This window comes from Delphinapterus leucas, chromosome 1 (genome assembly GCF_059928025.1).
Source record: "Delphinapterus leucas isolate spDelLeu-1000000601 "Yukka" chromosome 1, BTC_Dleu_Yukka2, whole genome shotgun sequence".
NCBI lineage: Eukaryota > Metazoa > Chordata > Mammalia > Artiodactyla > Monodontidae > Delphinapterus > Delphinapterus leucas.
The window spans coordinates 167,381,494-167,402,705 of record NC_143129.1 but is presented as its reverse complement, the minus strand read 5'-3'; positions in this window follow the sequence as shown (position 1 = coordinate 167,402,705).

Below are 21,212 nucleotides of genomic sequence, written 5' to 3'. Positions count from 1 at the left end.
ACATGCTCATGTCTTTTCTTCTTATGAGATTCTCCTGAGCTAAGAGTCTTTCGTGGAACCTTTGGCCAACCACTCTGTGGGTCCCGCAGAGGAAGGAAGGGGCTTGTTTAGGTGGGGTGGTCAGGAAGGGTCTGGTAGGCTTGTGGACATTAGCTGGTGGGGGATGCGGAGAGGTGACAGTGGAGTATGTCACTCCCTTAGGGGTCAGAAAGGATCCTAATGACCTTAGTGACCATAATGTGACCTTGGGACTTCCAAATCCAGGTCTCACCAGCCAAGCCGCTGCTGGAATGTCCATCCCCCTGAGAGACTGGCATGGGAGACTGTCCAGAGTTGCCCGGTCTGCTGCCACACTCTCCCCTCCACACCATCCTGACCGGCGGGGAGAGAGGGTGAAGGACGTCTCCACTGGGCGAGGAGCATCAGAGAGCACACCTGTGCCAGCCCGCCCCCAGGCCTCTGCCTGAGATGTGATATGCAGTGACCAGCGTGAGGGTGAGAGGCCAATGCTCACTCCACACCTGGTTCACAGTGGGGCCTCAGGAACATTGCATTCTGGTAGTGTCTCCATGGGAAGAAGAAGTTTGACCCCCTGGGAAAGGAATCTGTTCTCCAGGGTGGCAGGTAATGAGAGGTGGGGTCTGAGAAGGCCACCCCTGTGTTCTGAACTCACAAAATCCAGACATGCGCGCCTGCTGCTTTCTGCAGGCTTGCTCTGCTTCGCTTGCCTACTTTTCCCCAACAGGTTTACTGATCCTTCTGTGCCTGACCCTGGGCTGAGCATGTGGCATCTGGAAATGACAAGTTGTGACACCTGCCTTGTCCAGTGGGGACTGCGATGAACAGATCATCACCACATAGGCATGTGGTACTGCGCAGGGTCTGGAGGGGGCGCTGGTACTGCCTGGATGGGGAGGGGGATGGGAGGGGAGCATTTCTCCATCAGACACTCAGCTCCATCCACGGTGCCAGGGCCTCAGAGCTCTGAAGGGTATGTGGAAATGTTTAAGGCCTGAAAAGAGTCATGGGATTTAAATACAAACAGAAAGTTGTAACATAAATGCAACAGAAAGCTGATACATGCTTAATTAAATGTCTATAAAATGTAACATTGTCAAAGAGTCATCTTCTGCTCTACCTGCCTTTTCCACAGTTACATATACATGGATTTAACATGGGATCTGATTACAGCACCTGTGAACTGATGGAGGAAGTAGCTTCCAAAAGTAAGAAGATCTGGGGCTGAAAAGTTCTTAAAAGAACAATGGTTGGGGTAGGTGGGTGGGCAGTAGGGGCGGGGGTGGGGGAGAGTGGAGACTTCACAGAGGAGGGGGCATGTGACTGGAAGGGTGAGAGGTGTTCAACCAGCAGAGAGAAGGGTGCTCCTGGGCAGGGGGAAGGGCACGCACACAGGAGCAGGCCTGGCAGAGCCTGGCGCCCCTGAGGAACAGGGACCATTCACAGCACTTGCGACATAAGGTGGGGTGGGGACAGGGAGGAGAGGGGCCTGGGACACATGTGTTCTTTCCCTTCTTGAACCTCTGCATCCTTGCACCTTCCTCCCCATCATTCAATCCCAGAAAGGAAGAAAAGGGGAGTTGGATGGGGGGGGCGGAATTCCAGACACATTGCAGCACCTCCACCAGGCCATCTGGGAGAAGGGGCTGAGCAGCTGCCCCCCCCCCACCGTGGCTGTGACGGCTTTGAGGAGGGGGTCTCCGGCACTAGAGGACAGCAGTGGGACAAAGGAGCGGGAAGTACCAGGGGACAGCAGGCTTGAGAGTCATCAAAGGAACCAGGACTATGTAGCAGGAGAAAGGTTGCTTCCTGCGGACGTGAGTATTTCTAGGCTGGATGGCCTCCTGCACAGGAGCTGTGGGCTGAGGGGCGGGAGCCTGCTTAACCTACATTACAGGGGAGAGTGAACTAGGTTAATTGTAAGGGTATTAGTACAGCTCACGGTGTACCCATGCCTGGCACCGGGCTAAGCGCTCTGCTTATAGCAACTCATTGAATCCTCATAGCAGCTCTGTCAGGCACAAACTATCATTATATATTTTTTAACAAAAAGGAAACCGAGGCACAGAGAGATGAAGTCAACACCAAAGACTTCGGCTGGTGAAAGGTGGAGCCAGGAGATGACCTTTGAGTTCCCTGCAACTCCCAATTCTAAAATCCTAGGCTTCTGAAGTTTTTAAGATCTTGTGTTTTAATTCTAAAAATCTATAATTTAAGGTGAATCTAAGGTGCTCTATTTCTAACATTCCATGATTCTCGGAGCCTTAGAGACTATAATTTGATGCTAAGTCTGAGGATCTAAGACTCTGTTGCTCTAAGATTCTCCATGTCTATTATTTTATAGGTGACACGGGGTTATTCAAAACCAAACCACATGTGGTAGAGAATTTCTTTTCTTTACTTCCTTCCAAAGAGAGAGGTCAATGCTACATTTCCAAAGCTCCGAGTTGTCTCTCCCCACCGCTAACCCTGGAGGTGGACGGGGAAGCCAAAACCTTTGCTATGTGGGGCCCATTAATCTTGGTGTCCCCAAGGGGGATGGCTAGAAACCAACGCATGGGGAAGAAAGTGACTCAGAAAGCAGAGAGGGGTCTTCAGGGGCATTTTCTAGAAGTGGGCCATCAGCACCACCCCCCCTCCCGCCTTTGCAGTGGGGGTGGGGGAGATCCTTGGAGGGGAGGGGCTGCAAGTTGTGTCCCAGGAGGTTAGTCCTAAGGAGGTGGTCCTCCCCAGGCCCCGCCCCCAGTCACTGGATTCCTCTACCCGGTCAGTTTGCCCTACGGTATGGGTCACTGTCTGAAATCTTCCTCTTCAGTCATGTGTTCCTGTTTATTGCTCGTCCATCCCTATTGAAATGACAACTTTCTGAGGGCAGAGATCAAGTCTGGGCAGGGCATGAAGTAGGTATTTGTTCTCAGAATGAGTCTGAATGGCACCATCAGACCAAGACAGAGACATCATCCTGGCCTCCTCACCTAATCAGTGGCTCAGTCCAGGTGGCCTGTCTCCTAAACAGCTCTGGGATCCACTCCCTCCCCAGCCCCACACCCCTCTTTTTAGTGTCCTTGTTGAGGGCATAGGCTCTGGAACCAGGATGCTGGGGTCAAATCTGCCACTTACTAGCTGAATGACCTGGGGCAAGGGAAAATCTACCTGTGCCTGCTTCTCTCTACAAAATAGATGACAGTAATCATACCTACCTAGAGGTAGTGAAAGAAATGTCTGTCTACAGTGTTCAGAATGTGTCTGCCCAACTGGAAGCCCTCAGTCAGTGTCAGCTGTGGCTACTGGAGAATCATTATTACTATTATACCCTGTTTCCCTAATGCCTACTGAAGGAGGTCTCAAAAGCCCTTCCTGGTGTGGTCTCTCTTTCCAACCTAATCCCCCTCCCCCAGTCACAAAGACTTCCCTTCCTCCCATATTTTCTGGCCTCCCTGCCTTTGGACACACCGTTCCCCTGCCTGGAAGGCTCTCGCACCATCTCTCCCTGGCAAGCTCTTACCCTGCCTGCATGAATCAGCTCAGATGCCACCCCCTCGGTGAGGCCAGCTCAGAGGTCCCCTCCCCCACCTCTTCTGGAAGCCCCCTGGGTTGCCAGTACCTTCTCTGGGCTCCTGCAGTAATTGACACATTCCAGGTCCCACCTCCAATCACCCAGCTCCAGCACCTTCTCTTACATTCCCCAGGGCAGGGACTCCCTCCGCTGTCTTTCCATCTCTGTGTCCCTGGTCCCAGAACCCCACTTGGAACAGCGTGGGTGTCCAAGAGTGATTACTAAACAAACAAACCAAGTGCATAACGTCAGGTTCTCTTGGGTCCTGAGTGACTCACCCTGTCTGAGCCTCGGATGCCCCATCTGTAGTATGGCTGTGAGAGCCCCTGTGGGGCCCTCCCTCCCAGGAGAGCAAAGAATGCTGGCATCCTTAGGCCGGCGGCACTCCAGGGCAGGGGCTGCGAAAGGGAAGGAATTCTGCTATTAAGCTCATCAATTCTAGCGTCTGGTCTTTGGGGAGAAGAGCTTGCCTGGTAATTAGGGTTGTTAGGGGAGATACAGGCGGGGCTAGTATTGATGCCAGGATCGACCTAGGGCAGCCACACCCGAGGCTGCGGGCGGCAGAGGCGGGCACTGGGACGGGGCTAGGTGGGCGGGAACCTCTGCCTCATCTGTGAGGCAGAGAAGGACCAGCGTCTTCCTCCTGGTGTGGGAGGCCCCGCGGCGGTCCCGGATCCGGCCTGAAGGTGGCGCTGCAGGCTCTCGCAAGGACAGCTCAGCCAGGGATGCAGCCCAGTGCCTGGAGGTGAGGAGGGTCTGGAGAGAACAGAGCGCGGGGATGGGGGGAAAGAGGGGCGGAGGAAGGAGGAAAGGCAGAGAGCGGGGAGAAGGGGGATATAAAGGACTGGAGGAGAGGACAGAGAGAGAGAAGCGGGGAGACCAGAGGAGGGAGGAGAGAAAATGCTAGGGCGGGAAGGGGAGCGGGAGGGGGAGAAGGAGGCTTCTTCCCATCCCAGGGGCTTGGACGAGCTCGATACTCTTGGAATCCCCTTCCCCCCAATGCCTACAGAGGGGTCACTTCCTCCCTTACCCCCTCTGCCATCCCTGCATGGCTCCCAGGGCCCTCAGGGTGAAGCCCAGCCTCATCCTCTGTGGTCTGACCCTGGAGGACCCCTGCCCGTATTTCTCCACCTTCCCACCCGCCATTCCACCCTCACATCCCAGCCCCAGCCATGCAGCCCTGCCTGCCACTTCCAAGGGTCCCGGCTCTCCCTCTCTGCCAGACCTTTGCGGGTGCCGGGTTGCTGCTGCCAGTAACAACCTTCTCCCCCATTTACCCCGCCTGCTGGCTCCCCCAGATCTCAGCATGGGCACCGTCTCCTCCCAGAGGGCCTTTCTGACCCCTGTCCAGGGTCAGGGTCCTCTCCTGGGCTCCCCGTCCCATCCCACATCTCCCCCCATCTCAGCACTGACCACTCTGGGTTGTGAATGATTCATCTGTTTCCCCAGCCAGAACAGGAGCTCCCTGAGGACAGGGACATGGCCTTGGCCCCCTCGGTGTCCCCTTCATGGCCAGCCCAGGGGCTGAACAGGCACAGGTGGGCAACAGACTATGCCTGTAGGATGAGTGAATGATCCGATGAAGGGTCGAGTGTGGGAGAAAAGGCAGAGAGAGACATGGAGGAGGAGGAAGAAAACAAAGCCGAGAAGAGATGGATTAGGAGAGAGAGCACTGAGGAGGGCACCCCAGCCCCCAGGTGTGAAGGACGCCCTCTACCGTCCCCAGGGCCTCAGCACTGCCAGGCGAGGCTCTCCCTCCTGAGGTCAGCTAGCCACCTGGCTCTGGACGCCTCTGACCATCCGGCAGTTGCTCTTCACGGTCAGAATCAGGGCCCCTTGAGTCACAGGTAGCAGAATCTGTACAGCTGCCCAGCGAAAGGAGAGCTTCCTGTTCCGACCCCGTTCTGTAGCTTGGATGCTGATTGGAGGGAGAGCAGGGGGGTTCAGGAAGGACCTGAGGACCAGGCTCTGCCCACGTGCCTTTCTGTTTCTCTCCTCACAGGGTTTGCCGTCTACTCTCAGCATCACCCACAACCCAGAACTTTACACAGCCTCGACCCAGTGATCCACAAACATCTTTCAATCCCCCAAGTATGCATGTGTATATCTATAAACACGTCCCCACTCCACACACATGTTTTATGAGAAGAGAGGCCAAAATCTTAAGAATTTTACTGACTGGCATCTTAGAGCAACATGGAAGTTGGCGATACAGCTCAAATCCAGTTCTAGGCGATCTGGCTGCTCTGGGTCGATGCTGGCGTCAATACCAGCCTGGTCTTTGTCTCCTGTAACAACCTTAATTACCAGCAAAGCTCTTCTCTCCAAAGAGGTAAGGTGCTGGAACTACATCCTACTTATTTCACGGCTCGCATTAGACACCACCTCTTCTGGGAAGCCTCCCTTGATTGCCAAGCCCTGATTAAGTATCTCTTCTATGAATGTCCACAGTCTCCTTGCTTCCCCTATCATGGCACGCAGTTTGGTATTTGCTTGTCTGTCTCTTCTCACTGGACCATGGATCCCATGAGGACAGGGACTGTGAATCATAGCTGAATCTTCAGGGTCTCTTCCAGGTGCTATGTGTTTAATCAGCACTTGTTGAATGAAGGAATAAACCTAGTGACTCCGATGTCCCCACCTACCTCTGAAGCCCTGTTTTGCTCCTACTCCAGCCTGGATCCCTGCTCTGACCCTCTGCTTTAAGTAATATGCATCTGTCCTCTGTCGCATCCCCTCACTTGCTGGGGAAGTCACAAAGGGGCCAGGAGATGTCAGAGTTACAGACTCACAAACTCCCAGCTCAGTCATTTTCTAGCTGTGTGGCTTTTAGGAAGTTCATTTTGCCTCTTTGGGTCTCAGTCTTCTTTCATCTCTAAAAGAGACAGTTTGCAAGCAAAGGCAGAGAGATTTAATAAACTATTTAATAAACTCCCTGGCAGAGGCAGAAGGGAGTCTGTGCGGAGCAGGGCATAAAGGGGAGAGGAGCAGCAATTACAGCCGCCGAGCAACAGAAGCTGTCAGCAGGTGCCCACCGTGTAGAAAATGACATCTGGACCTCATTCCTCATGGCAGTGACATAGAGAGGGCCACAAGGTGGGGGTGGGGGGTGTTGCTGGGTTGCTGAGCCTGGGAAGGGGCCAAGGATAGGGCTTCTGGAGGAAAGACGGGTTCAGGGTCCTGTTGTCTGGCCCCAGGGAAGGGAGATTGTGAATGGAATTGAAGAAGGACCATTTCCTCTGCCAAGTAACTGATACTTTCTCAACCTGGTTTACATCAGCCCAGCCCAGCCTGGGGAGCCTGACCCTACTCTACTGAAAGTGGCACCTGAGGCCACTGCAAAGCATTCTGGGCAATGGGGGCAGGGACTGGCATTGACAACCTGTCCTCATCACTACACACCATCGATGCTACTTGTGGAACACTTGCTCCTGGCCGGATGCAGCGGGCAGATCGTGTCTTCCTGCACGCCTAGCCAGGCAGTGTTTGTTTGCTCATTTTACTGATGGGGGCCCCGAGGCTCACAGCCCCATGTTCTTCCCATCCCTCCACATTCCCAGATTCTGTTTCTTCCTCTGTCATGACCTAGCTGTGTCACCATGGGTGGGTCCCCTGCCTTCTCTGGGGTGAAAAGAAGGAGCCGTCAGGCCCCGTCTAGTCCTGACATGGGTGGTACTTGTGCCATGAAAAACGTTTAACAGGCTTTTTTCACTCCATCTGTAGGCAGCCAGCTAACTTGGCAAAGCTCATCTTCCATTCCCTTCTCTCACCATGATTTGCTGTTTGGGGTCCTTGGAGAAGCCCCCGAGTAAATATTAATAATGTGTCTTTGTGTACATTGGCTGAGCGAGAGAATGAGTCATTTCCTGCTTTCCTCCTGGGCTCAGAATCTTAAGTAAAAATATGCTGGTTCTTTGGGTAACTTTGATGGGCTTGGTGGATGGGGCTGAGGCAGTGCCAGGAAATAGCTCTCCCACTGGCTGCCTCGATGCCTGAAATTCTATCTCCCCAGAACTGTGCCTGGACTTCCTTATTAGCACAAAGAATCCTGGGACCAAAAGGCTTGGCTTTGGCACATCCCAGCTTTGCCCCCCTGACTTTCGGGGGGAAAGGGGTCTGTGTTCTTTCCAGCAGCCTGGCCTGGACACTTCCACATGGCAAGCTCATTCCATCGGCCCTGCTGTCTGATCTGTTCTTAGTGCCACAGTTTCTGCATGGAACGAGATCATGAAATGTGGAAGGGAAACATAAATCACCCTCCAGGTTGCTGAGGGGACACAAAGCGAGGGAAGACAGGTGGAGATGACAAGCCAGTCTTCAAGCACTGGCTTGACATTTGCCATTTACAAAGCTGTTTGCACACCCACTGTCTCATTTGATCTTGATAACAAGCCTGAAAACGACGGAGAGCTGCCCCGATTGTACAGATGGGGAAACTGAGGCTTGTCAAGGGACCTGCCTACACCTCCATGACTAGTGAAAGAAGAGATGTTTGAGCCCAGGACCAATACCAAATCTCATTCTTCATCCTCATTGAGCTGCCAGGCAAGAGTCAAATGAGGCAGGTCAGGGAGGGCATCCTCAGGGAGGGAACTTTTGAGTAGTTTTGGAAGGAGAGAAGGAACAGGAATTGAACAGAGACAGGAAAGTCCAGGCATAGGACCTGGAGGGAGGCTCTGCAGATGTGGTCAGCTCATCATCGAGAACAACAGTTGGTTGCATTTACTTGAGCATCTACTATGTGTCTGGGCTTTGCAAGCACCTGAGATGTGTCATCTTATTTGCTCCATAGATGGCCCTTGATGGGGGCACTATGACAGCTGGTGAGTGGTGGAGCCGGAACCCGACCAGGGCTATCGGGACAGAACCCAAGGTCCCAACTGCCACACCCCAGGTGGAGCTACTGCTACCAAAATCCTCCCCTCACTGTGTGCCTATGGCCAAGTCACTTAACCTCTTTGAGCCTCCATTACTTCATTTGTAAAATAGTGATGATAATATCTCTGAAACACGAGGAAGACATTTGTGATCATCACAATTCTTCGTGGGGAGAGTGAAGTGTTTGTCTGGAAGATGCCTATGTGGACCAAAAGCTGACATATTTGAGGGCACAGAACCAGCTGGTATGAAGGTGACTGGAGGGATGCCAGTAAAAGTGCTGTGCACAAAAGAAGCCCAGCTTCCTGCTGAGAAGCGGGGGAGCAAGAGACAGAGCAGGGCTGGCGAGGCAGTGAGTCTGCGTCCCTCCCTTCAACCCCACAAATCTCTAACACCAATAAATTCAGAATGCTTGGTGTAGGTGGGTTTCGGGAAGAGAGAAGGGGCTGAGCTTTGCCCTGGGCACAGTCCAGGAAGAAAGACCTAGACCAGTGGACAGAGCTGGATCCAGACCTGGGACTGGGCAGTATCACAGGCCATTCATTGGACTTGGGTAGCTGGGCTTGAGCCAGTGACACCCGGTTCTCCTGGGAACAGGAAGCCCCTGTTGGCATCTGAGTTACACCTACTGAGATCTCAACATCCCTCCAGATACCCTGGAGCACATATTTCTGCTCCTTCGCCCTGGACTCCACCCACACCCCTGGGTGCTCGATCTTCCTCTGGATACCGTATCATTTCCATGAGGCTAGCACAGCGAGCGAGCTTCTCCCATACTTAATTCAAAAGGGAAATAAAGACCCTGGTCTACCTCCAACCTGTCTCCTGCTCTCTCTGCCCTCTTCCACTTGAACGAATTACCTGCATGGGCTGGCTCCCACTTCCCTTCCATTGCTTCTTACCCACTACAGTCTGGTCTGACTTGTCAAGGTTATAAATACCCTTCATAGCCTCACATTTTGTGAACACAGTTCTGTGCTTGTGGCCTTTGACTTCTCTGTGGCATTTGACCCAAGAGAACACTCCCTCCTTCTGGAAAAGGCATTTCACCTAGGCTTCTGGGACTCAGTCTCACTTGCCTGCTTTCCTTCCTACTCCACAGGCCAAGGACCAATGAGAAAAAATTCTAGAACTTTCTACAAGTCAAAGGTGTCTAGGGGTATAATAGGCTGCATACAGAGGGAGAGGCGGATAAGGAGGAAGAGGGATTGTGTGTATGTTGGGCACCTACTATGTGCCAGGCTCCGTACAAGGCACTTAAGGTCCCATTGTCTTATGGGGTAAGAACTTTCATGCCCATATTACAGAATGTGAAATAGAGGCCCAGAATGTATAAAGGATGACCCAGAATCATCACATAATGGGTGGGAGAATGCTGGATATAAGGAATAATAATAATTGGTACCGTTTATCCAGCATCAGTGGGTGCTGGGCCTGGAGCATTTTCTTTTTCTTTTTTTTTTTTTTAACATCTTTATTGGAGCCTGGAGCCTTTTCTCTGAGCTGAGCCGTCTGGTCCTCGCCACAGCCTGGGGAGAAGGGGGCTGCCGTTCGTATCAACATTTGAAAGGGAAGGAAGCTGTCCCCTGCCCCCAGGGCTGGGAGGGGACTGACTTGAGGAGCTGGACGTGGAGTCTAGGTCTCTGAGTCCACATCTCTGGAGGGAACCCAGCACCAGGAGATGACCCCTTGACAGGGTCCCTGCTCAGGGGCCCAATCAGGACATCAGAGCCCAATGACAGGGAAGACCCCTTCCCACCCAGGATTCCCAGAGGCTGCCCCCCGCCCCCCCCAGAGAGACACTGTTCCTGCACGTGCCTGATTGGCAGCTGCTACCTTTGCTCTCTGAATCAAGGTTTTCAGACTGCATCACAGTCCCTTTCTGTAAAACAGTCATTTGTGCTGTGAAATCCACTCAGAGTAGCCAGGAGGGCAGGCCCAGAAGGAGAGGCCAAGTGGGATCAACCTGGTGTTTTATTTGATGTAGACCCAGCTTGCCTGTGCCGGGGAAACGGAGCTGGGAATTATGGGGGGAGGGATCAGCTGGTGTGTATCGAGCACCTGTTCTTCACTGAATCATCTAATCTTCACTGAAACAACTCAGCGAGGGGGCACTCATTGTTGTCCGTTTGTTATAACAAAAGAGAAAACAAGTACAGAGAAGTTAAGCAACTTGTCCGAGTTCACAGAGCTGGTAAGGGGTGGACCACAGATGCAAGGCCAGGGATCTGTGATGTCAACCCACACTTTCCAGTTCACTGAAAGGAAAGAAGGGACAATTTACTGGGAACATTCACTGAGACCGTCCTAGGAGTCAGGGGCTTTGCTTTCATAACTCTGTTCTCATCTGATACACATACTGTGAGATCATTACTTCTATCTCCATTTTACAGATGAGAAAACTGAGGCCCAGAGAGGACACTTGATTACCTGGGGTCTCACATGCTGCAAACGGTAGAGCCGAGACCTTGAACCCAGGGTCAGCATTCCTTCACAACTTTTGGGGGAGAGAGGCAGACATTGGGAAAGGCTCTCCTCGTCAGATCAAGGTCATCCAGGTGGAGGCTGCTGTCTGTGCTGGGAAGGAGATGCTGGTGATGGGAAGACAGTGTTAGTATTCCTTGCAAGCTGGTGGCCTCCTGCCGGGAAGCTGGCAGCTGAGGCCGCTCTTGAGTGTTTGCCCGCAGCATTGCTGATGCTGGCCGAGAGCACTGTGGGGACTGGGCTGGAAGCCTACAGCCCCTGTCTCCCCACAGGAGGGTGACAGGCAGCTACAGGGATGCCGAAGGTGTGTGGAAGGAGGTGCAGCATGTGACAGATGGAGAGGAAGCCCCAGGATGTAAAACAAGGTCTGGGTAGGAAATGGAGGGGAGATGAGGGGCCCATGTGGTCGGGGGCCAGCTGGCATGGAGGATGCTGGGAGCGTGCAGAGAACTATGGGCAAGTGGCCTCAAATGCCCAGCCAGGACAACTGACATGGAGACCTCTGGGTCTTGGTCCAGGACTCATGAGTGTCGATGTAAATGTGGCTCCTGGTAAATGTTTTCTAGAAGCAGCTTGGGACAGTGGCTGGGGGACTGGGTATGGAACCAGAACAGGCAAGGTGTGAGCCTGATTCTGATTCTAACCCACTGTGCAGCCTCAGGGAGCTCACTCAGCCTCTCTGAGCCTCAGTTTTCTTATTCAAGTAAAGGACGAGAGTGACAGCCTAGGGGGGCCTGGGTGTGTGAGGGTTCAACAAGCCTGGATGGTCCAGTGTCCTGTACTACTCATCGTCTTTTGTGGTTCTAGAGACTTTAGGACTGCGGATCTACTGACATTTAAAAAAAATTATTAAATGTGGTAAATACAAATCCCACAGAAGTTACCGTCTTAACCTGTTTGAAGTGTACAGCTCTGTGGCATTATGTTCATTCACTTTGTTGTGTAGCCATCACAATCATCTCATCCACCCCCAGAGCTCTATTAATCTTGCAAAACCCATTAAACAGAAACTCCCCATTCTCCTCCCACCCCAACCCCTGACAACCAGGGGTGCCTCACATAAGTGGGATCATACAGTATTTGTCCTTTTGTGACTAGCTTATTTCACTTAGGGCAATATCTTTACAGTTCTTTCATATTACAGCACGTGCCAAAATTTCTTTCCTTTTTGGGTTGAATAATATTCCATTGTATATAAAGGTATGCTACATTTTGTTTATCCATTCATCCATCAATGGGCCCTTGGCTTGCTTTCATCTTTGGGCTACTGTGAAGAGTGCTGCTATGAATATGGGTGTATGAATAGATCATCAAGATCTTGCTTTCAGTTATTTTGGGTATATACCTAGAAGTGGAATTGCTGGATCATATGTTAATTTAAATTTTTTGAGGAATCACCATACTGTTTTCCATAGCAGCTGCACCATTTTACATTGCTACTAACGTGCGTAAGTTTTCCGATTTCTTCGTATCCTCACCAACATTTGTTATTTTCTTTTCCCTTTTTTTGGATAGTAGCCATCCTAATAGCTTTCTCACTGTGGTTTTCACTTGCATTTCCCTAATGAGTAGTCATGTTGAGCATCTTTTCAAGTTCTTATTGGCCATTTGCATATCTTTAAAGAAACATCCATTTAAGCCCTTTGCCTATTTTAGAATCTGTTTTTGTTGAGCTGTAGGAGTTCTTTATATATTTTGGATATTAACCCCTTACTGGATATATGATTTGCAAATATTTCCTCCTATTCCATAGATTGCCTTTCACTCTGTTACTTGTATCTTTCATGCACAGAGATTTGAAATTTTGATGTATATTGCCAGGTTTTGAGGCGACTCAGAGGAGCAAAGTGGAAATAATCATGTTCCAGTGAATTCTGCCCAATACAGAGCCCCACACCCAATATCTCACCAGTCCTTCCATTAATGGTTCCGCTGTTGGGAAAGGACTAGATTCCACAAGATAAAAAACAAAATCCACCCTGCTTGTGTAGCGTCACTGTGCTTCAGAGGACAGCGCCGGCTGTGGCTTCAGACCGACCTGGGACAAATTTGGGCAGGCCACAGTTCACCTGAGCTCCAGGTTGCTCATCTGAAATACAGAAATAACTCTCACTTTGCAGGGGCTGATGTATGTGTGGAAATTCAAGACCTGGCCCTCATGGGCCTTTCAATTTGTGTTTGCAGTCTTCCACGGGACAGAAGCTTTGGGGGCACCTGCGAGAACGTGGCCACTTCCTTGACATCATCTTCAAGGGGTCAAGGGCTTTCTTTCCACACTCCCACCCACTTCCCTCAATGGCCTGAGACAGCCTGGGGTTTATCCAGACCATCCGTGTGGTTTCTCCCATGAGGGTCAAGGAGACTGACACTTGTGTTGCTCTCTGGAGCTTCCCCGGAGCTTCCCCCTCCACGTCTCCCAAATTTCAGTCTCTTGGATTTGAGAAACAAATCTGTGTTCCCCCCCCTCCACATTTCATGATTTGGATCCCCTACAGCTCTCAGCTAAGAATGTTCACTAAATAAGCATTGATGACACAGTGATGGGGACAAAGGTTTGTGCATCAAATTCTGGGGAGGGTTAGGAGGATGGGTCACGAGAGCATCTCTGGCCAAAACAGAAAAGGGAGCCAGGGCGGTCTGGGCCGCAGGATCTGCCTTCACCATCACCGTCACCGTCACCATCACCATCATCACCATCACCGTCACCATCATCACCGTCACCGTCACCATCACCATCGTCACCGTCACCGTCACCATCATCACCATCACCGTCACCATCACCATCATCATCATGGTTACCATCACCTCCACTGTAATGTAGAGTTTGACACAATTTTTTATGTTGACCGCTGACAACATTCAGGCCACATGCTCCCTATTCCCCTTTCCATCCTTATCTGGACAAAATGATAAGAAGGCCCATGCTCCCTTCCCTGGCACTGGCAAGAACTTCAAAGCAAGCAAACCACGTCCCATGCACAGGAACACTTACCCTGGCCTCATCTCTAACCACAATAAAAACCAGAGCCCCTCCCTTTGCTCAAACCAAATGGACAGCTTGGGTGCATGCCCTGCTCTCTTCAGAAGGCCTCATTATGTGAGTAATAAGTCTGTTCTTACCTCCTGGGGTGTGTGTGTGTGTGTGTGTGTGTGTGTGACATCATCAGATTCAGATTCAACATCTAAACCACTTTTGTGTGTGTGTGTGTTTAATCCCACCCTCCACAGGGCAATCATGAGGCAGACAATGATCATCACCACCATCACCATCAACACCCCCATCGCCATCACCACCAGCATCATCACGACTCCATCACCATCATCACCTCCATCGCCATCACCACCAGCATCATCACGACTCCATCACCATCATCACCTCCATCGCCATCACCACCAGCATCATCACTATGACTTAACTCAGTGGTTTGTGCTGAGCACAGCCCTTTACATGGATTATCTCATTTAATCCTCATGCAACCCCATGAAATGGATTGTCAGCAGCTGTTGTTCACCTTTTAAAGATGAGAATACTGAGTCTTGGAGAGAACAAGTCCCTTGCCCAACTTCATATTGGGGGAGGGTTGGGCTTCACGCTCACCTTCTTAGCCTCTACGCTCTTTGGGTCCTTCATGGTGAGAAAGTTCTTCTCTGTGTCTAACCGTTCACTTTCCTGCTGCAGCCATAATCTAGTTTTTCTTTCTGACTTCAGAGGAGTCCATGGGCAGAATCCAGCCAGGGATTCCAGGGCTCCCCTTGGAGCTGCCTCCCCTTCATCTCTTCTCCCACACTCTCCCCCGGGGGGCCTCTTTTGCTCCTGAGATTTCAATTACGAACTCCCTGTTGATAAGTCTCACACGCCTCCCACCCCAAGGGGCTCTGCCTACTGCCAGGCCCTCAAACAATGCTCACGTGGACACCTGCTCTGAGCTCTGGTGCTTTGCTGGTTTGTCAGTGATGGGTCCAACAGCCCTGCAAGGTGTACCTGACTCCCCTTACAGATGGGAAACTGGGGCCTAGAGAGGGAGACTAGAGTTGGGGCCACTGCTTTCTGGGCTCAGAGACTGCACTGTCCCTGTGTCCACCATCATCCCACCTGCTGCCTCTGGACTCTGTCCCCACGTGGATCACTGGTGTCACCGAGCACTGGCTCCAGGCACCCCTGGAAGTGCACTCCGTGGGCTAAATTCCTTAGTCCTCACTGCATCCTCTGTGGTGGGGCCATGAGGACCTAGAGATGAGGTGTCATTGCACTGACCACCGGGTGCCACCTTGGTCACCTCACTCTGAAGCTTGCACTCCTAACCTTGAGCTTCAGTAGTGCACCTACTGCATCCTCTGCCCGGGGCAGCCTCCACCTGCCCTACACCGTTTCCACTGGGAAAGATACACTATTGATTCAAGGGCCAAATCAAGTGCCGCTTGCTCTGGGAAATGTTCCCTGATCGTCCCTCCAGGAGCCTCCACCCGGGGCGGAGTCCCGCTGTGAAATCATCAATCTCCTGCATCCTTAGGGTGCACCCATATGTCCTTCTCCCCTTCCAGACAAGGTCCCCAGAGTGTGACCCATGGTGGCATCAATCAGCCCTGATGAAGGACTTGGTTATTTAATGGAAACTGCATTGCCCTGGGAGTCCAGGGTCAGTCAGGGGTCTATGGAACGTGGGGAGAGAAAACCCCAAGCTGCCTCCAGGCTGGATTGATGGCAGGGGGTGGGGGGATGTAGTGAATGATCTAATATCTCTTCCAAGTAGGGTTTGCAATTCTATTAATTCTGCAGTGTTGCCCTGATACTCATGTGAGAAGAGATGCAGGGGAGAACACGGTATGAGGTGAGAGTGGGAGATGCGGCTGTGGAGGTAGCGGGGCTGGACGATGGAGGAGCTGAGTGTTAGACAGCAGCAGGCCCGGCAGGTGGCCTGGGAGCCTCTAGCCACCCTTGGTCTGTTAGAGCAGTGCCTGGCACATAGTAGGTTCTCAATAAATACTTTTTGGATGAGCAAATCAATATCCTTCCCAAAGTGAATCCAAATATAAGTCATCATCATTGTCATTGGTGGGTGTTCACTGTCTTCTAAATCTTTACTTGAAGAATAAATACAAACTATTTAGAAAACTACTATTTTTACCAATTGTGAAATGAAAGAGACAGTCTCACCTCCCTGCCACCAGTTGCTGCCCCAGGTCCTTCTCATATGGTAGTTCTGGAGCTGCTCCAACTGCAGGCTAAGGGTTTGGATGTTATTTGGGAGGTGATGGTGACAGGAGCCATCAGGAAAACCGTTAAGCCAGGAGTGAGATGATGAGGTCTGCAAATAAGAAAACACCTCTGGAGACAGCCTGGAGTTTGGAGGCTGAGGCAGGAGACCTGTGCGGAGGCTGCTGGAACAGCTCGGAGAGATGCAGGGGGCTGCACTCTGGCAGGGGCAGCGGGCGTGGGGAGGGGGGCTGGAGAGAGAGAGGACCTGAGCTCAGACGGGAGGAAGAGCGGCTGGACATCTCCTGACACACAGAGGAAAGGCTCGGAGGCTCCCCACGTGCCCGCCACTTGCTTCGCATCACTGCCTCCACTCTTCCCAAAAGCCCCGGGAGGCAGGCACCCCCATAAGCCCACCTCACAGATGGGGAAACTGAGGCTCGGTGAGGTGACAAACACAGTCAAGTTCAAGCAAAGTGGGGGCAGCCAAGCCAGGCTGGGCCAGTTCTGGACCCGGGCATGCAAACTGTTGATCTACCCATCTGCACCCAGAGAATCTGGGAACGAGCGGGTGACACCATGCCCTGCCTACCGGCCACGGAGAGCTCTGGTCAGACAGCTGTGGTGGGGTGAGCTGCTACGTGGGAACAGCCAGTGGGACCAGGGAGGGGGCTCCTGTGGAGTCCTCAGGACCAGACCCTGGGCCCCGACTTGATGTCTGCAGAGCCCTTTGTGCTGTTTTCCCCTCAGGGTCCTCACCGCAGCCCAAGTCACAGGGACGGGGACACTGGGCTCAGCATGGTCATTCCAGTGGCGGCCGGGGGCAGTGCCTCAGGACAGCTGATCAGGATAACGCCAGCCACGGGGAGAAGCCTTGGAGTCTCTCCTGCAGTGGGATCCAGCTCCACAAGGAGTGACGTCCTCAGGATGAGAACCGTGCAGGCCCAGCAGGTGGCTTGCCTGGTGGATGGAGGATGTGCCACCCAAGGAAGTCCTGGGCTCATGTGGACCCACGGCTGTGGGTGAGTGTGGCGCTCAGGATGGACCAGGTCACCGAGGGTGAGTGGAGCGCCTGGCACCCGGCGGGCGCCGGGTCTCAGTGGTGGGAGGGCTGATCCGTCCTACTTCGGTTCAGCGGGGCTGGTCCTCTTGGACTGCTCTGGACCCCTCGGAGGCAGGTGGGGTTTTCCAATGATCAGCTCTTCGATCATCATCCCTCCGCTTTCCGAAGGAGCTGGGGCTTTCTGTCCTGAGGGAGGCAAAGGGCGGGCGCAGGTGGCTGGAGACTGGAGGGGCAGGAAAAATGGGAACAGTGCTTGCATCTATAAGAGAAGCAGGAGGGAAACAGCAGTGTTTTTTTGTATGTGTTTGTTTGTTGGAACTCAGATGGATTTCTGAGTCCTTGCCGAGACAGCTGGCGTCAGGAAGCACATGGTAGAGTGAGGGCAGGGCTTCGTGGATGCGACTGCCCAGCTGTGGGAAGGATGGGGGGATGTGCCCCAGTGACCTCTAGGTCCAACTAGCCCCACTCAGTTCCGGCAGCCCAGCGGGGACGGCCTGAGCCTCATGCTGGAAGCAGACATTGACTGAGCGCCTGCTGTGCACCAGGTCCTGTGGATGAAGCAGAAAACCAGGGAGGCCAGACCCTGTCCTCACGGAGGGCACATGGCTAGCCATTCTCTGCTCCCTCCCACTGCCCATCCCACCGAGTGAACCCCACTCTGGCCTCCCTGCCTCTCCCTCCACTGAGAGAGTATTGACACTGGGGACAGTGCTGTGTCCTGGAAACAGCACAGGGTTGGCAGAGCTGAGTTTCCATCCCAGCTCTGCTGTCAATGTGCTGTGTGACCCTAGGCAGGTCACTTCACCTCTCTGGACTTGAGTTCCCTCATCAATGAACTGAGATACACCTGCCTGTCCCCGACCTTGTGTTCCTTAAGCCTCCATTGCTAGCTGACCTCACTCCTTCCTCAGCCGGGAGCCGGGCAAGACATGACCGGTGGTCTTCCTCTCACCCTAAATTACAACCATCAGTTATAACAGGGGAAGTTAACCCTTAGGTGACTCTGGCATTTGGCAGAGCGAGAATCCCTTCTGTTTCCTGCCTGCAACTGGGAACGTTAGCTTTGTGGCTGCCAGATGACTGCAGGCTGGGGTGGAAGGCAGTCCCTGCAGAGAGACCGAGGCCTCCACTAACCTGACCGTTACTGACCCTTTCCAAGGGCAGTGTCTGACCCTGGATTGGGGATCAAGTGCAGCGAGCCTGGATGGGAGCACTTAGGATGCAAACCATCCTGGAGAGGTCAGAAGAGGGGTGAACCAAGTCCTGGATGGAGGGGCAGAGTGGAATAGGCTCCCAGCCCTGCCACCATATAGCCACCGTCTAACAAGCCCAGGTCACCCAGAAGATGGGAGGTGGTGGAGTCTGCAGTCTCTGAGGGCTCTAGGAGGACACCCAGTGAGAGCGCACACTGGACATCCTTGGAGGGAGCCTCATGGGCCTTGAAGTTCATCAAAGCCCCTTGACTTCCTTCCCATTACTTTGCACTATGGGAAGCAGAGAAAATAGTGCCTCTTCACTGGTTATTGTCAATGTCACCATGAGGTGGCTGACGGTCTTGGAACATGAGCTGCCATGAACGAAGGCAGGCAAGGAGCTGGAAGACCAAACCCCGGGAAGGAGATTCCTGAGTCCTGGTTTCCAAGCCCTCTTGGTGTCCTCTGAGACCCAGGAACATGGATGCCAAGTAGAGGCAGTGAAAGACCAGCCTGTGGATCTGCAGGGATGGAGACCAGGAGGGGCGGGGTCCTGCTTCTCTGCCTTCCCCTCCAGCCACTGGGCAGGTGTTTTGTGTGCACCTGTCCTGTGCCAGGCACTGAGCCGGGTGCTGGGGATAGAGCTGTGAGTGAAACAGGCCCTGTCCCTGCAGCTGTGAAAATGATTGTCCATGAGGGTCATGTCCCTGACACAACACGAAAGCATGGAGAATTGCAGCTGGGATCAGGGCTCCAGATTCGGGGGTCATGGCATTATGGGGATGGATAATTAGGGATGGAGGGTGGGCTGTCACTCATGGTTTTCTGCTGCATCCTTCCCCTCCATTACCACCACCAGCATCATTATTATCACCATTATCACTTGTATTGTCCCTGTTATCATCATAATCGCCACCACCATCATAGCACCATTGCCGCCGCCACCATCACTATCACTATCACCAATACCATAATCATACCATCATCACAGCTCCCCCACTGAGCCCTTGTTGTATCAGGTGTTGTGCAATGAAGTGCTTCATGACAAGACCTCATGACCTGCCCTCCTCCAACACCCCCAAAGGCAGGTACTATTATTCTCCCCTTGCAGAGGAGGAAATGCAGTTCAGGGAGGTGAGATGGGGGACCCAGAGGTGGGCCCAGGCCCCCACGCTCCAGCACAGAGCTCTCTCCCCCAGGACCTCCCCCTGGGGGTGCACAGAGGTCGACCACCCAACAGCCCCACCTCAGGAGGACTGTTGGGGACGGCGACTCAGAGGAGCTGGGACACATTCCTCGGTGGGGTGAGGGGTGCGGGAGGGTGAACAAGGCCCCGGGCCGGGCCCTGTGAACGCAGCTCAGAGTCTCTGCCTCCGTTGGGGCCCAGCCTCTGGCTTCACCTCTGTTTCCTTCCCTGTAACTACCCACCCGGTCTGACCCCTGCTGAGGCTCCCACCCAGACCTTCCCCCAACCTCCACTCAGATATGCCCCTGCAACCACCATCAGGGCCTTCTCCTCTGTCACCCCAGGTGACACCCCCATCCCAGACCTGGGACTTCACTGGGTAGCTCGCCAGAAGCCAAGCTCACCCCGCCTTCTCAATGGGAGACTGGATGGCAGCTCCCTTCCCGGGCTCTCCCAGCCCAGCAAGTGTGGCCAGAGTGATGGGTGGGCCCCTTCTGCCCCCATCAAGGGCGATGGCTCCATTAATAGAGGTCCTTGTTTGAACACTCTCTTGCTTCTCCCACTGAATGGCTTCTTCTACTTTAAGGAGATAAAAATGGACATGGATGAGACAGGGCAGAGAAAATCAATAAGAAATAAAAGTTAACATGGGAGCAAATGTGTTGTTTCAATCACAGAAGGAATTGAGGAGGTGTCTGAGGACTGAGATGCGCCAGTGACACACCTAAGGGCCTGTGAGCCTGGGGGAGGCTCAGCCTTGGGGGTGTGTTGGTCAGGGTGGGGATGAGTGTGAGTGTGGGTACGGGTGTGTGTGGGGGGTGGAGAGTGGGCTCAGGGGCTCTACCCACTGCCCACCGGGTCCAGGGTCTCCTCAGGAGCCCCTCACAAGCCGAGGCAGCGGTGGAAGGAACTGAATCAGAAGTCCATGTGTCCTCCAGCACCTGACTCAATGTATTCATTCATCTGGTCAGTAGGCATTTATTGAGCACCTGCTATATGCCAGGTCAGCATAGCACAATTGTTAAGAGTGTGAGCTCTGGGATCTGACTGCCTGGGCTCACATCTCATCTCTGCCATTAGCCAGCTGTGTGTCCCAGGGCAAGTGACTCAGCCTCTCTGTGCCTCAGTTTTCTCATTTGCCCAAAAAAAAAAAAAAGTGATGTTAATATTAGTACTAATCTTACAGGAATGTGATAAGAATTGAGGGAGATGATTCATGCAAACTGTTTAGATCCATGTCTGCACATGGTGAGCTCTTGATACATTTAGCAATTTTTCGTATTGTCACAGGCCCTGCACTGAACAAAGCAGCCTCAATCCCTCCCCTCTTGGAGCACACCTATGGGGTAGGGACCATGAACTTCATTTTAACAGATGAATAAATTGCATTTTGAGAAACTTGCAACGGTTGGATAGGTCTTACTGTCTTACCCAAGGTCACAGCTAATCAGTGTCAGAGAAGGGATTTGAGTCCAAGTCTGTCTCCATCAGTTATAACTGTGTTTAACTGTAAGTAACAGGGACTTTGTCTAACAGTGGCTTGAAAAAACAGTGGCTTGTTTTTCTCACCTGAAAAAAGGTCCAGATGCGGGTGACCACTGGCCCTGGTTCAGCTGTTCAACATGCCACACAGGACCCAG